Genomic DNA, 17,299 nt, shown 5'->3' on the forward strand with positions numbered 1-17,299 from the left:
TGAGGAATGTATTGTGTGAGTGTGTGTGAGTGTGTGTGGATCATTCAGGTGTTAAACACTCCATTCTCACATCATTAACCGTTGTTCTGTGTGAACATTTCAGACATATTAGCATCAACCTAATATTTTAAGCTAACCTTAAGACACTTTGCAACCAGAAGCTTTTTCCAAAAAACTGTTTGTACCTACGTTTTTACTGAATATACATGTATATTACAGCTTGACACATAACATTTAAATAATTGAGTTTATTTATAGAGTCAATTTGTAACAAATGTCTCAAGGCACTTGAAACACTTTACCACTGATCAAGTGACCCATGAAGACCTTTTAGCTGAAAATTTGGCTTATTTAAAGGATGATGCATCTCAGATCCAGTGTCAGGTTTTCTATATTCTCGCCCACATCTTATACGAGAAATTTTCAGTTACAGTTTATCAACTGTATATTGCTTTTTTTACTTGTTATTTTTATCTCCACAGCCCTTATGCCACAAAATATGTTTCTATGGTAGGTCTAGACAAAAATAGAGGAGCCAAGTTGTGAAAAAAACAACCTTGAGAGACCTTCAGAAAGCATAGAGATTAATCAGCTTTTAAAGATTATTTGAAAGTCCATCATTCCATTGTAGCAAAGGATAAAGTAACTGAGTTGTAGTATAAAATGTTTGCACGATTCTATAAATGCAAAACATTTTGTCAGCCATGTTACATTGTCTGTGATCCAAGTGACTGCCTTTCTGCTGCAAAATTAAACATATGTTTGGGATGAAAACAGATTTTAGAATATTTTTTCATTTGCCTGCACGTTTACTAGTTATTGCAAAGGCTTACTACCATGCCTCTATGGCTTACATTGCATTTTTTTTCTAGTAAAACCTTTGCTTTTTTTCTTTTACTAAACAACATGGCCTCAAGACCCAGGAAAAGAGAAAGTTAGAACATGGTGAAAGGATAATCAAGGACAGACGGGCAGTTCTGAGGAAAACAGTGGGAGGCGTTGACTTCCACTGAGAGAAACCATGGAAATGTTAAAAGTTACCTCAGGCTGCTGGGTAAAGAGACTGAGAAGACAGTGAAATGTATACTGTGTCTGTGTGTGTGAGCAAAAGAAAGCCTAGTAAGACAGATTTTGAAACAGAAGCTTCTTTGACACAAAGTATTACATCTATTTTTAGGCATAGATGTCAAGACAGAGATAAGAATGTGACTCTTCCAAAAATGTTTGGGTGTGAAAATGTCACTCTGGGTCTACAAAAAGACGCTGATTTCTTAATGATGACTCATATTAATCACAGTTCAACACGAGTTTTGTGTTGGCAGAAGTGACTTCAAATATGAACTAAATCCTGACTAAAAAAGACCAGAGATCATACATGGCTTAAAGAAAATATTCATATTTCTTTAATTCTTGGTGCCTTTTCCCATATTTTACATTCGCCACAAAATGATACATAATTTTGTTACGAGAATGCTTATTTACATATTTGATTTTTTTTTTAGAATGTTTTACATAAACTCCATTCTACAACCACAGAAATCAAGTTGTATTGTAATCTTTCTCAACAGGCCTAAACGCTGATCATCTCTTAATTTACCAATTAAAACACTGAAAGTGACAGTGATATCCTTTTTAACCTCACGTCTTTTCTGTAGTTCACTCAGACAAAACTGCTCTGAACATATAGAAAGCCATGCCAATGTTACTGTAATAATAAGCTCTCTGCACATGAAGATTCAGTCCTTCCAGCATATTTGGACTGGTTGACATGGCACTGGAGTTGGTACTATTTTCTAAGTAATTGAGTTGATGATTTTGTTGACCACTTGTTTTTTCTATAACTGTATTAGGGCTGTGCAATAATGGAAATGTTGGTATTGATCCGATAGCAAGTAAATGCAAGCATATTATCGCAGATACCAATTCCAATACATTGCCTTTTTTTTAAACGTCAGATTTGGTGATTTGACTTCAGTTAGTTGATTATGATAATTACCAAATACGGGACAATGATTTTAGGCAAATTAGTTTTTATTAAACTACAGCATAATTCTCTTTTTACCTTCTACTTGACATAATTGTCTATTAAGTTAACCGAGTCTGTAAGCACACAGTCTGCATCTAACCAAAAAAGGAATAACTTTTTCCTTAAGCATAATTATACTCAGCCGTATTGATTTTTCATATTTGAGGTATTTATATCTTTACATAAGTGCATATTTTTGCGTTTCGATAGAACTTTGAATCCAATAGATAGTTTAATATAGTTGAATATGCGTGCTGAAATTACACCTCTGATCACAGATTGCACTGTGAAAGCAGAGCGAGCCGAGAGAGAAGTGCGCCGTTTGCGCTGACGGTGTTGGAGTGAAGTTGTGCTGATGGTTGAATTAAACAGATTGCACTTGATAGAAAGCAGACATTTTAAATTCAAACATTACACAGATTTGAAATCCTGCTCCCAAATTTAAAATGCAACTTCTTGATATTTGGAATTTGAATTCCAGCCGTAAACTCTGAGGACATTTGAGAAATTTGTTGGACCTATTCAAGAAAAACTGCAAACATGTTTAGCTTTCAGAGTGAGATGGCCCAGTGCTCCTTAAAGACAACTGAAATCACATCTCAAAATATTGTTATTGTGTGAATATTTAGTGAAACACTTCCTAAACAGATTCCAGGCTCTCATTTCTCTGACTTTAAACTTAAATAACTTGTTTTTAGCATTTTCGTGACCGCCAGTACAACATACTTAATCGAGTTGAGAACATAGAAGGGTGAGAACCAATTACCATACCATACAAATTGCTGTAAAATTTGTCGATTTAGTGAATTAATAGCAATTTGTATAGTGGTAAACATGTGCAGCACACATCTTTAAGACAGGAGAACGTTCTTGCTTGAGATAAATTCCTTGTTTTTTGTAAGGGTACTCAGAGGGGACCTGGAAATTCAACCACACACAGGAGTATAAAAAGGAAAACAAAGTTTATTTTTTCAGATACTGGTTTCAGCTAAGGGAGAGGTCATCAAACACAGCACTGAGGAGAGAGGGGAGAAGACTGGTGATGCACGGACAAAGGAGGGGTATCTTAGAAATGTTCAGCTTAACTGACCTGTAGAGCAGTGGACGGGTGGAGCAGAGGAACAGAGGGTCTGATGACAGGGAGATGCAGGAAACCAGAGGAACAGGCTTCTGTGGAGGCAATGAAGATCTCTACGGGGAGATCCGAGATGCAGCACCCAGAGACTGTCGAAAAACAGGCAGAGGTCATACACAGGAGGACAGAGAGCAGACTTAGCTTAGAGGGGCAGGCGGTAATCGGTGGTCGTGAGGCAGAGCTTGGGTCAGGGTCCAGAAATCCAGAATAGAAGGGATCCGTGAAGGGCTTGGCAGGAGGGGTAAATCCGTGGTCAGAAGGGGGGTTCGAAGAAACACAGAAGGCTTGGCAGGAAACGCTGGATCTCTACTGGCTCGTGGCTGTCGATAATCTGGCAGGGAAGCAGAGGCTGAGGGGTGTTTAAGTAGGGCAAGGCCCAGGTGGAACAGGTAAGCAATCAGGCGAGCCAGGTGAACTGAATGAGTGCTTAACACAGCATGGACAGTACATGAATCATAACAGTTTTTCATCTCATCTGTGGTGGCATTATTCTCTCCAGTTTGATCTTACTACTACACAAATCCAAATCTAACATTTTGTTTTATTTTAGGGAAGTTTTATCCTCTGAAATTCATTTGAGCCAAGGAGATTAAAAAAAAATCAAAGTTGTTGATAGAAGTTTGAACTTCAGTGCTCTTAATGTTTCAGAAGCATGTCAAGTATTTCAGTGTTTTGACTTTAGTTCAAATGTTCCTTGTCTGAATAATTGAAGAATTTGCACACAAGCATTCCCATATACATTCAGCATAAACACATACTGTATAGGTGATCACATTACACACTTGGAATTAAAGATCTGGGTGAAGAAAAAGAAAAAAAAATCACTCAAAGTTATTTTCTGATACCCCTCAGGGTTCCTTCACGCCATGAAGACAATTAGTAGTCCTGAGTCATAGCAGGTTGAAATCAGGAGTGTAGGAGTGAAAGTTTCTAAAAACAGAAAGAACTAAATCTGGTGCTTAATGTCACTTACTTAAAATGAAAAACCCTCTTCAGCGAAACATGATGCTGTACTCCAAACAAATGCACCATCTGACAAAACAATCCGTAGTCAGTCAGCCACTGTCTCACTCAACTGTGCATGTAAGGAAGTAATTCAAGTGTAAAACTCATTTCTTAACAGAATATGCACAAATCACCAAAATCATTATGATTACTACAGCCATAGTATCAGTTTTCAACAACCGTCTTCCATCTAGATCTTCTGTGATGTGAACTGAAGCCAAAACAGATGTTGCAGTCCAGAGCCGAGCCGTTGTCGCTGGTACAGTTTGTCTCCTGTCAGCTGTTGTCTTACATCTGCTTTACTGTGTGAGACCTGATCTTATCAAGCCTACTAGCTCAGTAAACGTCTAAGGTTTTAACACCTGATCAGATCTCCTCCTCACAGCATTTAAAACACAAAACTATAAGACACAAATTATTTAACATTGCTTTTTTTAATTTGTGAATGTTAGTTGACTCATTGGTATTAGTGATTAGCTACAAAAATAAATGTAAGATGCAACGTTGCAAGGATTTTTCTCACATAGGTAGGTATAAATTTGGGAAAGTGAAAACATTTCAGATATTGAAGAAGACATTGTTGTTACTGGCAGTGGCATTTTTGGCAGAGGAAAGGCTCTGGCCCTCTCCTACCCTTTGCTGTAGCAATCATGACGTCTGACTCCTGGCACACACAAAACCTCTATAGGCCAAGATAGGCTTGTCTCCATAATGACTATTGATAACTGATGATGCAGTTAAGAAAGTGAAAACTGCTTGTGTTGACTTAGACAAGGTACTTTCTTTCAGTATTGCTGAGAAGGACTCCAGAAGAGTTTTAAAGCTTCTTTAGGAACAGGAATTTTTTGGGTAATGTTTTAGTTATATATAATGCTTGTTTCAAAACTCAAAGTGACCTTGTCATTGTTTTATGTAGCAAAACGTCCCCAGTGCCGCAATGTTATGGGTTTTATGTAAGCTTTGATCAATATTTTAACAGAACCGATATGTTAATCAATGATTGTCTGCTATAAACAATGAAATGAAGCCAGTAATTTTATTGGACTGGGAACCTATTTGTTTTTCACTTGAGGTGGAAAAAAAAAAAAACTCCTGTCTTTTTGTTTATGTACAAAATAGTGTTAGCACTGTGGTACAGCAAGCCAGTACAGGAAGTTAGAAAAGTGTTTAACTTTGAAGAGCTTAAAACTCAAAACTTGCTTTTTTCCTGTTGCAACCACAAAGCTGATAATTACATTAGGAATCATATTAAGTTTTGCGAATTAAAATTAATGTTACTTATTAATATTTTAGACAATTAAAATTCCTTTGATGGCCCAAACACCATTACAGATCCAAAATTAAGAAAGTGTGTGAAAAGGTAACATGAAATCCCTTTTCACTGATTATTACATGGGCAAAAACAGTTAACAATACAATTTTATTGTTTATTAAAGTTTGAAATAGGTATTAAAATAACATTTAGAGGAAATATTCTCTTGCACAAAACCAAAAATATGTTTCTTCAACATAAAAATCCAGCGTACAGCGATGGTTCTTTCATATTTACAAGGAGGTTGCATTCCTGTCATGAAAGACTGGAACTCTAAAGGCCATCTGTTTGCTTTTCAGCAACCTTTAAAATACAAAACTCGTCAACACTTTAACAAAATATGTTCCGTGTCTTTCATTTCTCAGTGCTATCTCAAAAAAAAAGAAGATGAAAGCAGAAACTATATTAACAGCAAATAGAGACCAAAGGAGGCAAACAAGAGGACGGTTTCATCTGCAGATTGGAAGATGAAGCAAAATTTAAAAAGTGCACTGTAGATACATGTAGCTAAACCAGTAAGGCAGGAACTGGTGGGTTTTGCCCAGATGTTTCTTCATAAACTCAACTCTAAAGTTAAAGTTTGTGACTACAAAGTAAGGTTTGAATAAAAATTTTAAGCCCGTAGGAAAGTTCTAAATGACAGTAACATGTTATGTTCCTCACTTCTGAACTTTTAAACTTCTTTACTAATTTTAAGGATTAATATTTAAAATCTGTCTGAAATTATGATTGCACATGTAATGTTGTATCGCCTTTGCTTGATGCAGAATACATGCATTTCCCTTATTGCTGAGAAAGTAGAGTTTTACTGCGCCTCTTCACATAATCCTGGCCATCAACTCCCACGCTCTCTGCATCTCCACAGCATGGAGCATCCAGTGTCTGTCAACACTCCAATGGGAGGCAAACTAAACAGCACAGAGGGAAAAGCATAAGAATGTACACAAACTACTCAGAGGAATGGAAATGAGGCCAATGTGTTACATATCACATGTGAGTCATGCTGGTAATAAATCCTGCTTCAGATGCGTCGTGTTGGACAGCTGAGGTGAACTTTTCACACGTTGTGTCACGTTTTGCAGTCCTTTCTTTGCAGTCATTTCTGGGATGGATATTAATGCTGCAGTTCAGTTAGGGTGGAGGGCTGCATTCAAACAGGCACTGCAGCAGCAGAAAAGTTACAGGCAAAGAAAAAATGAAAAAAAAAAAGAAAAAGCGTGCACAGGTGTTCTCATTTTCAATATGACACACCGAGAGAGATAATTAGCCTGATAACCCTTTGCTGCATTAGTAAAGCTAAGTAGATTTAATATTACCTGCACAAAAAGGAGGGTGGATAAAGGCCAGAACAGAAAGTAATTGCATGTTTGGTGAAAATGAGTTATTCAGTTGCACAGCAGTGTCAATGCAGCAGGGCCCGATTATGTCCTTCCTGCCCCGAGTGTTGGGACTGTTAGTGTGAAGGCAGAGATGAACTAAGTAGACTGTGGATTGATGTTCTCCTTCAGCAAAGCACTCAGAGGCCTGACATTTGCTCCTCCCTGCTAAACCACTTCTTCACTTGCCCGCATTGCAGCAGTTATTTCTCACCTCCAACTTAACATCTCCTCGTGTCCATTAGATGCAGCGCTCCGAAGGGCTCTCACCTCTTGCTTCTGTCCCTGTACCTCCACCCCCTGAAAAATGCTGCGGGGTGATTCAGGTGTAATCAGATCTGTGTTGACCTTAGATCAAATAAGTGCTAAACTTCTTAGTAATTTTTACGATTTATTTTGATGTGTTTTGAAAAATAAAGTGAGGTTACAGCTTTCCAGAGTGGACTTTTTCTTTTTTGTCCTGTTGTTCATTTTATTTTGGATGTCACACTTTTTATTTAAAATTAAATTACTTATCTAAAGATTGTAGTATTGGTTACTTCAATCTGCCGCCAGGTACGCTTTCTGGCCGGAAGGATGCGAAACAACATGAACATATCCATTCCTTATTTGCTCCTGTTTCAGCAGGAAGGAATTATTTCTTATAAGGAAGATAATGTAGCTTCGTGTGACAAGGGATCACTGTTTGCTTTCTAACAAGTTAGGTTTTTATCTTGCTTGCCTTTTATTTTTCATCTAAATTAAAGACTGTTTGCTGTCTATGATTGCTTTGCGTGCCTGTACTCAAAATCTTTTCATTTGTTCGTTGTTGTACCACCAAAGATGCCAAGTGCCTGTCAGCCTCATTTGCTACATCAGTTAAATAGTACAAATAAACTTGGGTAAAAACATGCAGCATGATTACACATGTTCATTCAATCTCATATATAACATTCAATGTATAAAGAAAAAGACTAGAGAAAAATTCTAAAAGAAAAACAATGCATTATTTTCTTTTAAACAACCAAGTTGGAGAAAGATGAAGCAAAATTTCTATGTTGTAGCACCATGAGCATAATTTAGCATCGTATACATGCCAGTGTCTGGTGTGTAAAATGAATGTTCGCTTTAAGAAAATTGATGCTCTTTCCTGAAGTACTGCTAAATTCTAGTCACTTAAAGCATCAATAAAACCATAAAATACAGAGCACAATGCCTTGAGTGTTCAGCAGAGTTTTGGCCTGCATCTAGTGCAGAGCCCGCCCAGGAGACCGTTTCTCTCATCTGCAGAGCCTTGACTGACTTCCTGTGCTTTGAACTGAACGGAGGCCAGCCTCACACCATCAAACCAAACCCACAATATTAAATGGTTAAGTGGAAGAAAAGCAGAAATGACCCGTGTGTGTGTCCGTGCGAGTGACTGGACACAACGTGTTTACAGCGTGAGGTAAGGACAGCGTAAATCAGGCTTCTTCTTTTCCCCGTCACTATAGCAATGATTTCCTGATCCACTCTGGGCTGATTTAATGGTCCTAGGGGGGCTCTAAACACACGCTACGGATGCTATTTGGTCTCTGCTCACTGGGCTTAGGCTGCCGTAAATTCAATCAGATACTCCTTAGAACACCTGTGTGCACTTGGGCGAAAATGCGTTCGTCTTTGAGCAGTTTAGCCATCTGTGTCTGTGTACTTTTTACAATCTATTTTTAAGGGGAAATGATGGATTTTTTACTTGAGGTGTAACTGTGATCTGCCATTTCTAATTGCTTTTACCCACAGAGACAGGAGGAATCCTTTCATCTGGTGATATTTAATCTAAATCCAGCCTCACCTTCATCCCTCATCTATATAAACTCAACTTTTATTTCTGTCCTTTTTTTTTTAGCCTCGCTCAATAGAGCTTTAATTTGCATTTGTGGAGGCATCATGTTTACTCATAGTGTTCTTGACCTCAGTTAGCATTTCCACTGCAGAATCATAGTTTTTAATAGCACCCTATGGGCCTCGAGTTAACAGCCACAGAGTATTTTGCTCTTGATATTCTTTTTTTAATTTCTCTGGAATATCTGAATCTAAGATCCTAAAGTTTGGAATTTTTGTTTATGGTTTTTTCAGGTTTTTTGGTTATTTTTTATAAGTGTGTGGTTTTTAAATTATGTTTTTTAAATTTTTTTTAATGTTGGTTCTGTTTGCCTCTGAGTCGCATTGCCTTACCTACATACATTTACCTCTCTCAGTATAGACCAGGTTTTGGTGGGTATATTGTGAGATTCCTTGTCATTAACTGTTTTACTGTATTCATGTCCCAGTATGGTCTTTTAGGGTTTTGGCTAGTTGTTGTATTGTCTTATTTTACTTTCAAACAGTATATTGAACAACTTGCCTTTGGAGCTTAGGAATGTTGGAGCTATTAGTGTGTTTTCACACCTGACTCAGTTCAATTGGTGTCCAAAACTGCAACATTTGTCACACTTCCAGCTGGTGCAGTTCACTTTCACACTGCACTGTGTTAAACAAACCAAGCCCTTTGAAAACCTGCTACCCCGCTGGTGCCTGATTTTTCGCTGCACCCAGAACCAATGAAGAAAATGACACAAAAACTTCTGCAAAGACATGTGCACAACTTCACAAAATATAAATAAATATGGAGTAGTATCAGATTTTAGCAGTTGTAGGATTTTTTTTGTCACTGGTAAAAGACCACAAGTCTTTTACCAGTTCTCTGAATGGTTCTTACCCAGAATGCCCTGAGGTATAGTTCATTCTGCCTTTGGACCGGTCTCCAGTCATTCAAACTTCACTAGAGTTATCTTCAAACAAACCAAGACCCAGGTTTTTAGGTGGACCAGAGTTTGCTTCTTTGATCCGCATCCGAGTTTGATTGTAAACAATGCAAAGAGTAGCTTGTCTATCTAAAATTAATTTATACACCTCTATGTTGGATATGTGTTATTTTAACACAAGTCCAGCCCTCAAGAGCTAAAACCCTGCAACCTTTAGATGCATCCGTGCTCCAATGCGCCTGAGTCAGAGGCCTGCAACGAGCCATTCACTCGATCCAGGTGTGTTACAAAATGAATGCATCTAAAAGTTTCAGGGTGTAGCTCTGGAGGACTGCACTCGGGAACCTCTGCTTTAACGCATATCTACGTTTTGTATGCCTCTGCTTCACGATCTGTTTTAGCAACTGTGTCAGTGAGAGGCACAGATTTGTTAACAAATTGAAATTAGGTTTTGCATTTGGAAATTATAAAGTATAAGTATTTGAGGGTACTATAAAAATCTCAAAACATCATAATAGAATGATAAAAACAGCCACTTCCACCTTCGTTTTCAGCGCACTAATACAGTGATGCAAAAGGTGTTCTGTTTTTAGCTTTTTTCACTGTTTTTTCAGATCATCCAACAAACTATTATCAGACGATTTGAGTTGATAAAAGTCTATTTTCCATTGACGATTTCATTTATTCAAGGACAAAGTTATTCAAATCCACTTGGCCCTATGTGAAATGGTAATTTTGCTATTGTTCATTAGCGAATCAAATGTGATTAACTGTGTTTTTTGGACAGTTAATAATCAGGTCTGGCTACTGCAAGACCTGGTTACTGCTTGACCTTTAGAATCATGAAATCCCTTAAATAGAAGTGGGCTAAAAAGGCTAAAATATTTTATAAAAATCAAGACTTCATGAACTGATCTAAAGAAAATTCAAGAACAAATGGGAAACAAATCACTGACATCTTATCCATCTGTAAAGGGTTGCACAGCCATTTTACAGGCATTGGGCACTGAGCCTCGATGAGAGCCATTGTCCACAAATGGAGAACACAATGAATAATGGTGAACTTTTCACCATTGTGTCCAGCACAACAAAATTACTCAAACAGCACACTGATTTGACTAAAATAACCCAAACAACACATAAAGCACTGCAAACCTCAACAGTAATTAAAGGACTGGGCAGAATTGGCATCCTTGGTTGTGCTCCAAGTTCAAAACCACTGTTGACCAAGCATGAACACAGAGGCCCAGCTTACGATCCTCAGAACTTTTTGAAAAATGTTCTGTGGACTGATGAGGCAAAAGCGGGAGTGTGCGTCCTGCTACATCTGGGTAAAGTTAGCATGGGATTTCAGAAACAGAACATCATACTAATGTGGCAACCTGGGGGGGTGGATTTTCTTTATTTTTAATTATGAACCCAAGATATAAACTCTTACAGGTTATAATGACCAACAACGCCACCTGGAATAATTCCAGGAAAATGGAATGAAAGGACGCAAGTACGTTCTGCTGGAAAATGAGACAAGATTCAGGAAGTTCTACAAAGTTTATTCGTCTTTATAATCTCTTTTTTTAAAATAATGATCTGAAATTGAATGGTTAAAACAGTGAATGCAGTTAACAACATTTATCATAAAACGTCTAAATTGCAAAGGAAACTGAGGCTTACCAGTGGGGAAGTAGTGAGGGAAAGGGGCAACATCCAGTGCAGAAAAAGGGAATCACCTAGACACTACAAAAACACGGCAAAGAAAGAAAAGGTGCTCCAACAAAACACGCGAGACAAGACACCGCCACCAGGGGTCACCACCGCCACCACAGAAGCCTCAGTCCTTAAAAGAAAGACAAAAAATGAAACAATACAAGTAAAACAGTGGTACAATGGCGCTACAATGTTGCAGTTCATTCCTTCAATAGCGCCATCACTGCTCCCAGAAGCAGGGCAAGTTCAAGTTGGTCTTTTTAAAACAATTTGGAGTTAGGCAAAACAGCAGCGAGTATCAATCCAGGTGCAATGCCGAAGAGTCATCAGGTGGCTAAAGAAATATAGCAAATTAATTCAACTGCTACAACAAAATTTATAACTTGCAGCAGCCGTTTACCTGTGACCTGATAAATGCCCAATAATCAGATCCTCAGTACCACCTAGATGCAGTGCAACTGTAATAAAAAACGGTATGTGAAGGTTTTGTTTACATGAAACGGGTGTTACTTAGCCACGCTAAGCTCTTACCTTCCTATCAGCAGAAATGAATGGACAGATCGACCCCGATATTAAAGGTGCAGCGAAGGAGGCTAAGCAGACAGACCAGTTGACATTAATAGCCATTCCTAAAGCTGACAAATGATAAAACAGCCACGCTTACCCAGAACGGCGCAAACAAAGGGAGCAACTTCAATTTGACGTCACGACGCAAGCAGCCTCATGTCAGGTGAACGCTTGCTTATATGCAGCAGCTGAAATTACTCTTAAAGTGGCAGCGTACCATTTATGCTGCTACACTAACAAAAATAAGAAAAATATATATGTTTTTCTTTTTTGTGCTACAGCTAGTTCCCCACAGTTTAGCAGCCCATCATGAAAGTGCACTGTATTTACTCCAGTTACATTTGTCTGGTAATAATGTTCTTTTGATGATCTAATCTTGACAGAAAAGAAAGCAAGTTTTACAGGTTTTCTTAAAAAAATGCAACACAGTCACAGTTGCTGTCACTAGTATCTAGTATCCACTAGAAACCAGTGTATGTAGTGGAAATAAACTTGAAGTTGTCATGGGAGCCACTGTACTTGCTGTACTCTGGTAATCTATGACTGTTTCCTATTCTGCCTTCCTGTCTTCCTGTCCTAAATCACCTGGAAAACAGCCAAACATGTTACATAAACCTGTACATGTAACAAACCTGCACCTTTTTATCTTCTGCTTTTGTAGCTGTGCAGCTGCAGTATTACTAATTTTGTTGAGATATATATAGAGAGACTTTGACTGCCTATTACTGTGTAATCTGCTTCTCCTAAAGGCTGAGTGATTTTCTGTTATGGGGTTAGACATGATGTCTTCACCAGTTCTCCCAGTATCTGACTGCCACAGGTCAGCTCTTAATTTACAAAGGCAGGAATCTCTATCTGTAATCTATAGGGACCTTAACTCTTCCGTTTTAAGTCTTAAAAAGAAACAGAGGGTCTTTGCTGGCCGATGCAGCAGGTTTGACTAGGAACACCTTCACTAGTATATCACCATCTGACTTCCTGTTGATATTATTTGAATCATTTGTCAAGAAAATTCCATTGAGATTAAAAATCTCTTTTGCAAGACACTTCTTGGAAAATTAAAGTATTAGAGTCTCAGGCAATGTCGCAATCTGTAGTCATGTTTCCTTCCAATTGTCATGTGAATTTTGAGTGAGCTTTAAAAATGTTGCAAAAAAGAAAATGCAAATTAGGCCTTTTTCCATCCCTAACCCTAACCCTAATCAATAAGGCCACGCAAAGTGTAATTTCATCAAATGTTGACGTTACATTAATGAGATACACAATGTTTAAAGATGAAAAAACTTTTTCCAAGTTTCGTGCCTCCAAGGCACAAACCCACCAATGGTTGCACTAGACTTTTTTGTTGTCTGTCATTTTGATGGACATGATCAAATAAATCCATCATAATTTATTTTCACCTGTCATTTAATAAAAATGACAGCTGAATTTTTTATTTACTTTTTTATTTAAGACAGTTTTTATTTACTAAATAAAAATTTAGTAAATAATAAAAAAAAATAGATATTCAATTGCATATTATTTTCAACAGAGAATCCACATAATGCCATCACACATCAGCTTCACTAAGAGTGAGGCCTTATGTTTACACTCAGAAAAAGGTGCCTTACTTCCCCCAGGAGTCATTGTTACCTGTAAGTGAATGAGTTCAGGCTGGTGTGTTGTTTACAGTAAATGATATCACAGAGGTGCGGGTGGATAGAGAGATTGGGGTCTCATTTGTAGTAATGGGGAACCTGCTTTGATCTGTCAAGGTGAGGAAAGAGAAACACCAAAGAGCAAAGCTTTCAATTTACCCATCAGTCCATGTTTAAACTCTCACCTGTATGAGACATCATGATCATGAGGAAAAGAACAAGATCCCGGATACAAGTGGCTGAAATTGTATTTCTCCTTATGCTGTCTGGGCTCAGTCTCCAGATATAATAGGGTGAGCAGCTTCATCCTCTGGGTGAACTCAGAGTAGAGCTGCTGTTTCTCTTATCGGAAAGAGCTGGTTTAGTTGATTCAGCCATCTGACCAGCATGTGTCAGATGGCATTTGGAGGTTTTCCAAGCATGTCCTACTTGGAGGAGACCACGGGGCAGACCAGCAGCATGGCGGAGGGACTATATTTCCCTTTATAGAGAGGATCCCCTAGAATGAACTGTAGTGTGTTGCAGAGGAAGGGATTTCAAGCCACTTTCATTCTCAATGAAGGACAGATGCTGTTCAACTTCATAAATATTTTTAGAGTTTATTAACCTGGCTTTGTTGTGCAGCCTAGTACCTCAATAATCTTCAGCTGTATAAATTGAAATAAGGAATTATTTCTCTCTATAATGCAATATCATATAATAGTAAACAATTTTTATCTGTCAAAGTAGTCTTCATTCTGCAAGGCCTAGAGTAAGGGCTGTGTGATTCGTGGCTGGCACCAATCACTTTGTTTACAATTGAAGACGTGTATCACAACGGACCAACTTTAGGTGCTGAATAAAATATAAACAAGCTTACTCACATAGCTAAAAGTATATGAACCCAGGTTGATTTAATTTGTTGTCAGTTGTTATTATTTTAGATGTCAATTACATTCAGTATTTAAAATAGAGACAATAAAAACAAGACCGGACAATTTCAGGAATGTGCATCAAACATTTCATTTTGGAAACACATCCTTGACTCCAGCGAAATGAACGAACTGACATGAGTCTGTTTCAGGACGTATTTCCACTTGGTCACCCTCTTCTGCTCAGGCACCTGACCTCCTCCCAAAAGGCTTCACTCCAATCACAGAAAAACAGGAAGAACATTGCCTCTGACAGCAGGCGTTATGAGTGGCCTCATGGGAAATGTAGTGCTGGCAATCCAAAGTGGGATGTGAGTCACCATCTGTCTTCCTTACTCAGTCATTATACAAGCACCACACATGCACGTATGCACGTGTTTGTGAGAATGCGCGTTTGTCACCATAAACCCTGAGTGCAACGAGTTACGTGACACGTTCGGCTCTACAGTTGGGTTCTATTACGTTTTTCATGACTCGGAAATTGTGAGTTGACCTTGCGAGATGCTTCTTGTTGTGTATTTTTGTGTGTGGAAATGGTTTTGGTGGTGATTGTAGCTTCTGACCTGCAGACACCGGCTGTTACAAACTAACACACTACTGAAGCACACACGTGATCGCATAGCAGCCACCATCACCTCAAGGCTGAGACCGTCCTACTGTGTCTTTATACCGGGAGCAGGTTTTGATATTCCAAGCACTGCTGACAGGGTCTATTGACATTCCTGTCTCATTGCTTGCTCCATTGTGCATTCTGTGAGAGCTAACCCTTCATTTCACTCTCTCCCTCCCTCTTGGTCTCTGTACGTGTCTCTGCCTCTCCCTCATTCTTCAGAGCATCAGTCTCATTATCCTCACTCACACTCCGAAAACGTCAATGGATAAAGCAGGTGCAGACACGCAAGCAAACACGCACAAAACAAGTGATTACTGTGCACCGACAGTATTTGAAGGATTCATTGATTTAATGGCTCTATTTGTGAAACCAGTTGTCTGATTTGTCAGTATACAGTACGTATGTTAATCACGATGTTGACGGCACCTTGAGCAGCGATGATGCCAGTTCTTGGTTTCAGCTCTTTAGAATACTGAATGAATGTTGAATGAGAGTTTACAGCCATAGACTTGTGTCACTGCCAAGTTGTGCTCTGATTCGTGGCCAGGATGTTTATGCACCCGGTGCAGTCACAGTGCTTATGTGCTGATTCACAGACTGTATGTTGTGCAGCAGCTACGTCAGAGCTCAGATCTGAGAACGTTGTCACTCCCAGCGATGTTCAGGCTGCATGTTGGGGAACCAGTTGGGTTTTGTTATTCGTTGAGCTCAGGTCACAATACGCAGTGTTTTTTTAAAATAATTTTTATGTTGTATTTCAGAACATTTTTATATGAGCCCCATTTGTACGGTACGGCTCTGCACCCAGGGCCGCATTACTTCTGGAGATATCACAAACTGTCGGGCTCAGAGGGCCAGCGGCAAATTTCCTATTGCTCATGTCCATTCTAGATGAATTGGTAGCACCCCACTGTGTAAGAAATACCATACAGCTTGGCTGGCTGGCGACACAAAAAATTGTATTGATCTGATGGTTTCAAGCTACACTGAATTAGTTCAAAGTACAAAAGACTCTGGATTCTTCTGAACAGAGTAGAAATGAATTAAAACACTGTTCCCTTCTTGAAACATTTTGAAAAGGCAGATAAATTAATCTGCTCAACCAATCAGATGCACACAAAACCATTCAGAGAAAATATATATATATGTATTTTTCACTTGACATGGCAGTTTAAATAGTGAAAACTACCTAAAACAATAAGAGAAATGTGAAATTGAAAAATGTTTAAGTGGTTGCTTCCAGTGAGACACCAACTCAACAATTACACCACAGAAATGTCAAATATCTAATGCTAATACTCACACATGGCATATGGAAAAATATATTTATATACATGGACAAAATATGTTCACTAATACAACAGAAAACACTTGTTCACTCGGTATTTTTCTGCCTTTTATGCCGTGTCTCTTCATGCGGCGTACTTCACAGAAGCCCAGGCTAGGGTCTTTTGATTTTAGAGCGTTTTTAACAGCTCAATTATGCACTCTGACCTCATACTGATCCCCATCATTACTCTGCCTAAAACTGCCCCTATCATTTTCATTTTTTTTTTTCTTTTCTTTCGTGGCATCTGAAATGTAACGTTCAAACCACTTTTTTGTCGCAGAGTGACAGTCTTTTTAGCAAATACAAAGTGCAGCTCAACATGAAAGACATGTTCTGCTGTAAAAACTGGATTTTAGCCCCATTAAAAATCAGGGGAAAATCACACGATTTATCCCATGGGGACACAGAACACATACCAAACAAACCTCCTTATATTTCATGTTTGTAGAATTCGCTGTGTGTTGTGACTGACCTGTTGACAGCAGTCAGGCTATCTAAAATGTAAAATCAAAATTATTTTTACAATACAAACACAATCTGAATTATCATATATAAATTATCTCTAAGAAAAACATAGAGCACTTAGATCAAAGCTTATTTTCTAAACTTATTTTTATAACTTTGCATCATTTTGCCCTTTTGCATCAAGCACAGCTGATATTTCATGAATATTTTGCACATTTAAAATTGAAGTAAGCTAATAAAAAGCACATAATATGGAATAATTATTCTGATTATATATAGTTGAGATCATGATGGTCTCGGTCTGAAGATGCTGCATTTTTACAGGAGTTTACTAAAGGTAGTTCATACTTTTAGTACTGTAAATGACAAGGCAGCTGACAGCAGAAAGTCACTTGCATGGATGGACCAAAGCATTTGCGAAATGAGAAACATTTTTTTATGTGCAGAAGAATTTCA

The 17,299-nt window shown here is 38.3% G+C and overlaps 1 protein-coding gene and 2 long non-coding RNA genes across 3 annotated transcripts in view; 1 reads left to right on the forward strand and 2 right to left on the reverse strand.

Annotated features, from left to right (window-relative positions):
• The window catches only part of nalf1b (NALCN channel auxiliary factor 1b), a 95,924-nt gene that overhangs the window by 36,662 nt on the left and 41,963 nt on the right, over positions 1-17,299 (forward strand). The window lies entirely within an intron of this gene.
• On the reverse strand, positions 2,970-3,233 carry LOC103459642 (uncharacterized). Its single transcript, XR_532785.3, has 2 exons — positions 3,117-3,233; positions 2,970-3,041 (listed from the first exon to the last, which is right to left on the reverse strand). It is a non-coding gene; the product is annotated as an uncharacterized LOC103459642 (long non-coding RNA).
• Positions 11,015-12,125, reverse strand: LOC145549709 (uncharacterized). The gene is made up of 3 exons (XR_014085553.1): positions 11,852-12,125; positions 11,721-11,778; positions 11,015-11,654 (listed from the first exon to the last, which is right to left on the reverse strand). It is a non-coding gene; the product is annotated as an uncharacterized LOC145549709 (long non-coding RNA).

The sequence above is a fragment of the Poecilia reticulata genome, chromosome 2, assembly GCF_904066995.2.
Source record: "Poecilia reticulata chromosome 2, P_reticulata-male-v2, whole genome shotgun sequence".
In the NCBI taxonomy this organism is placed as follows: Eukaryota; Metazoa; Chordata; class Actinopteri; order Cyprinodontiformes; family Poeciliidae; genus Poecilia; species Poecilia reticulata.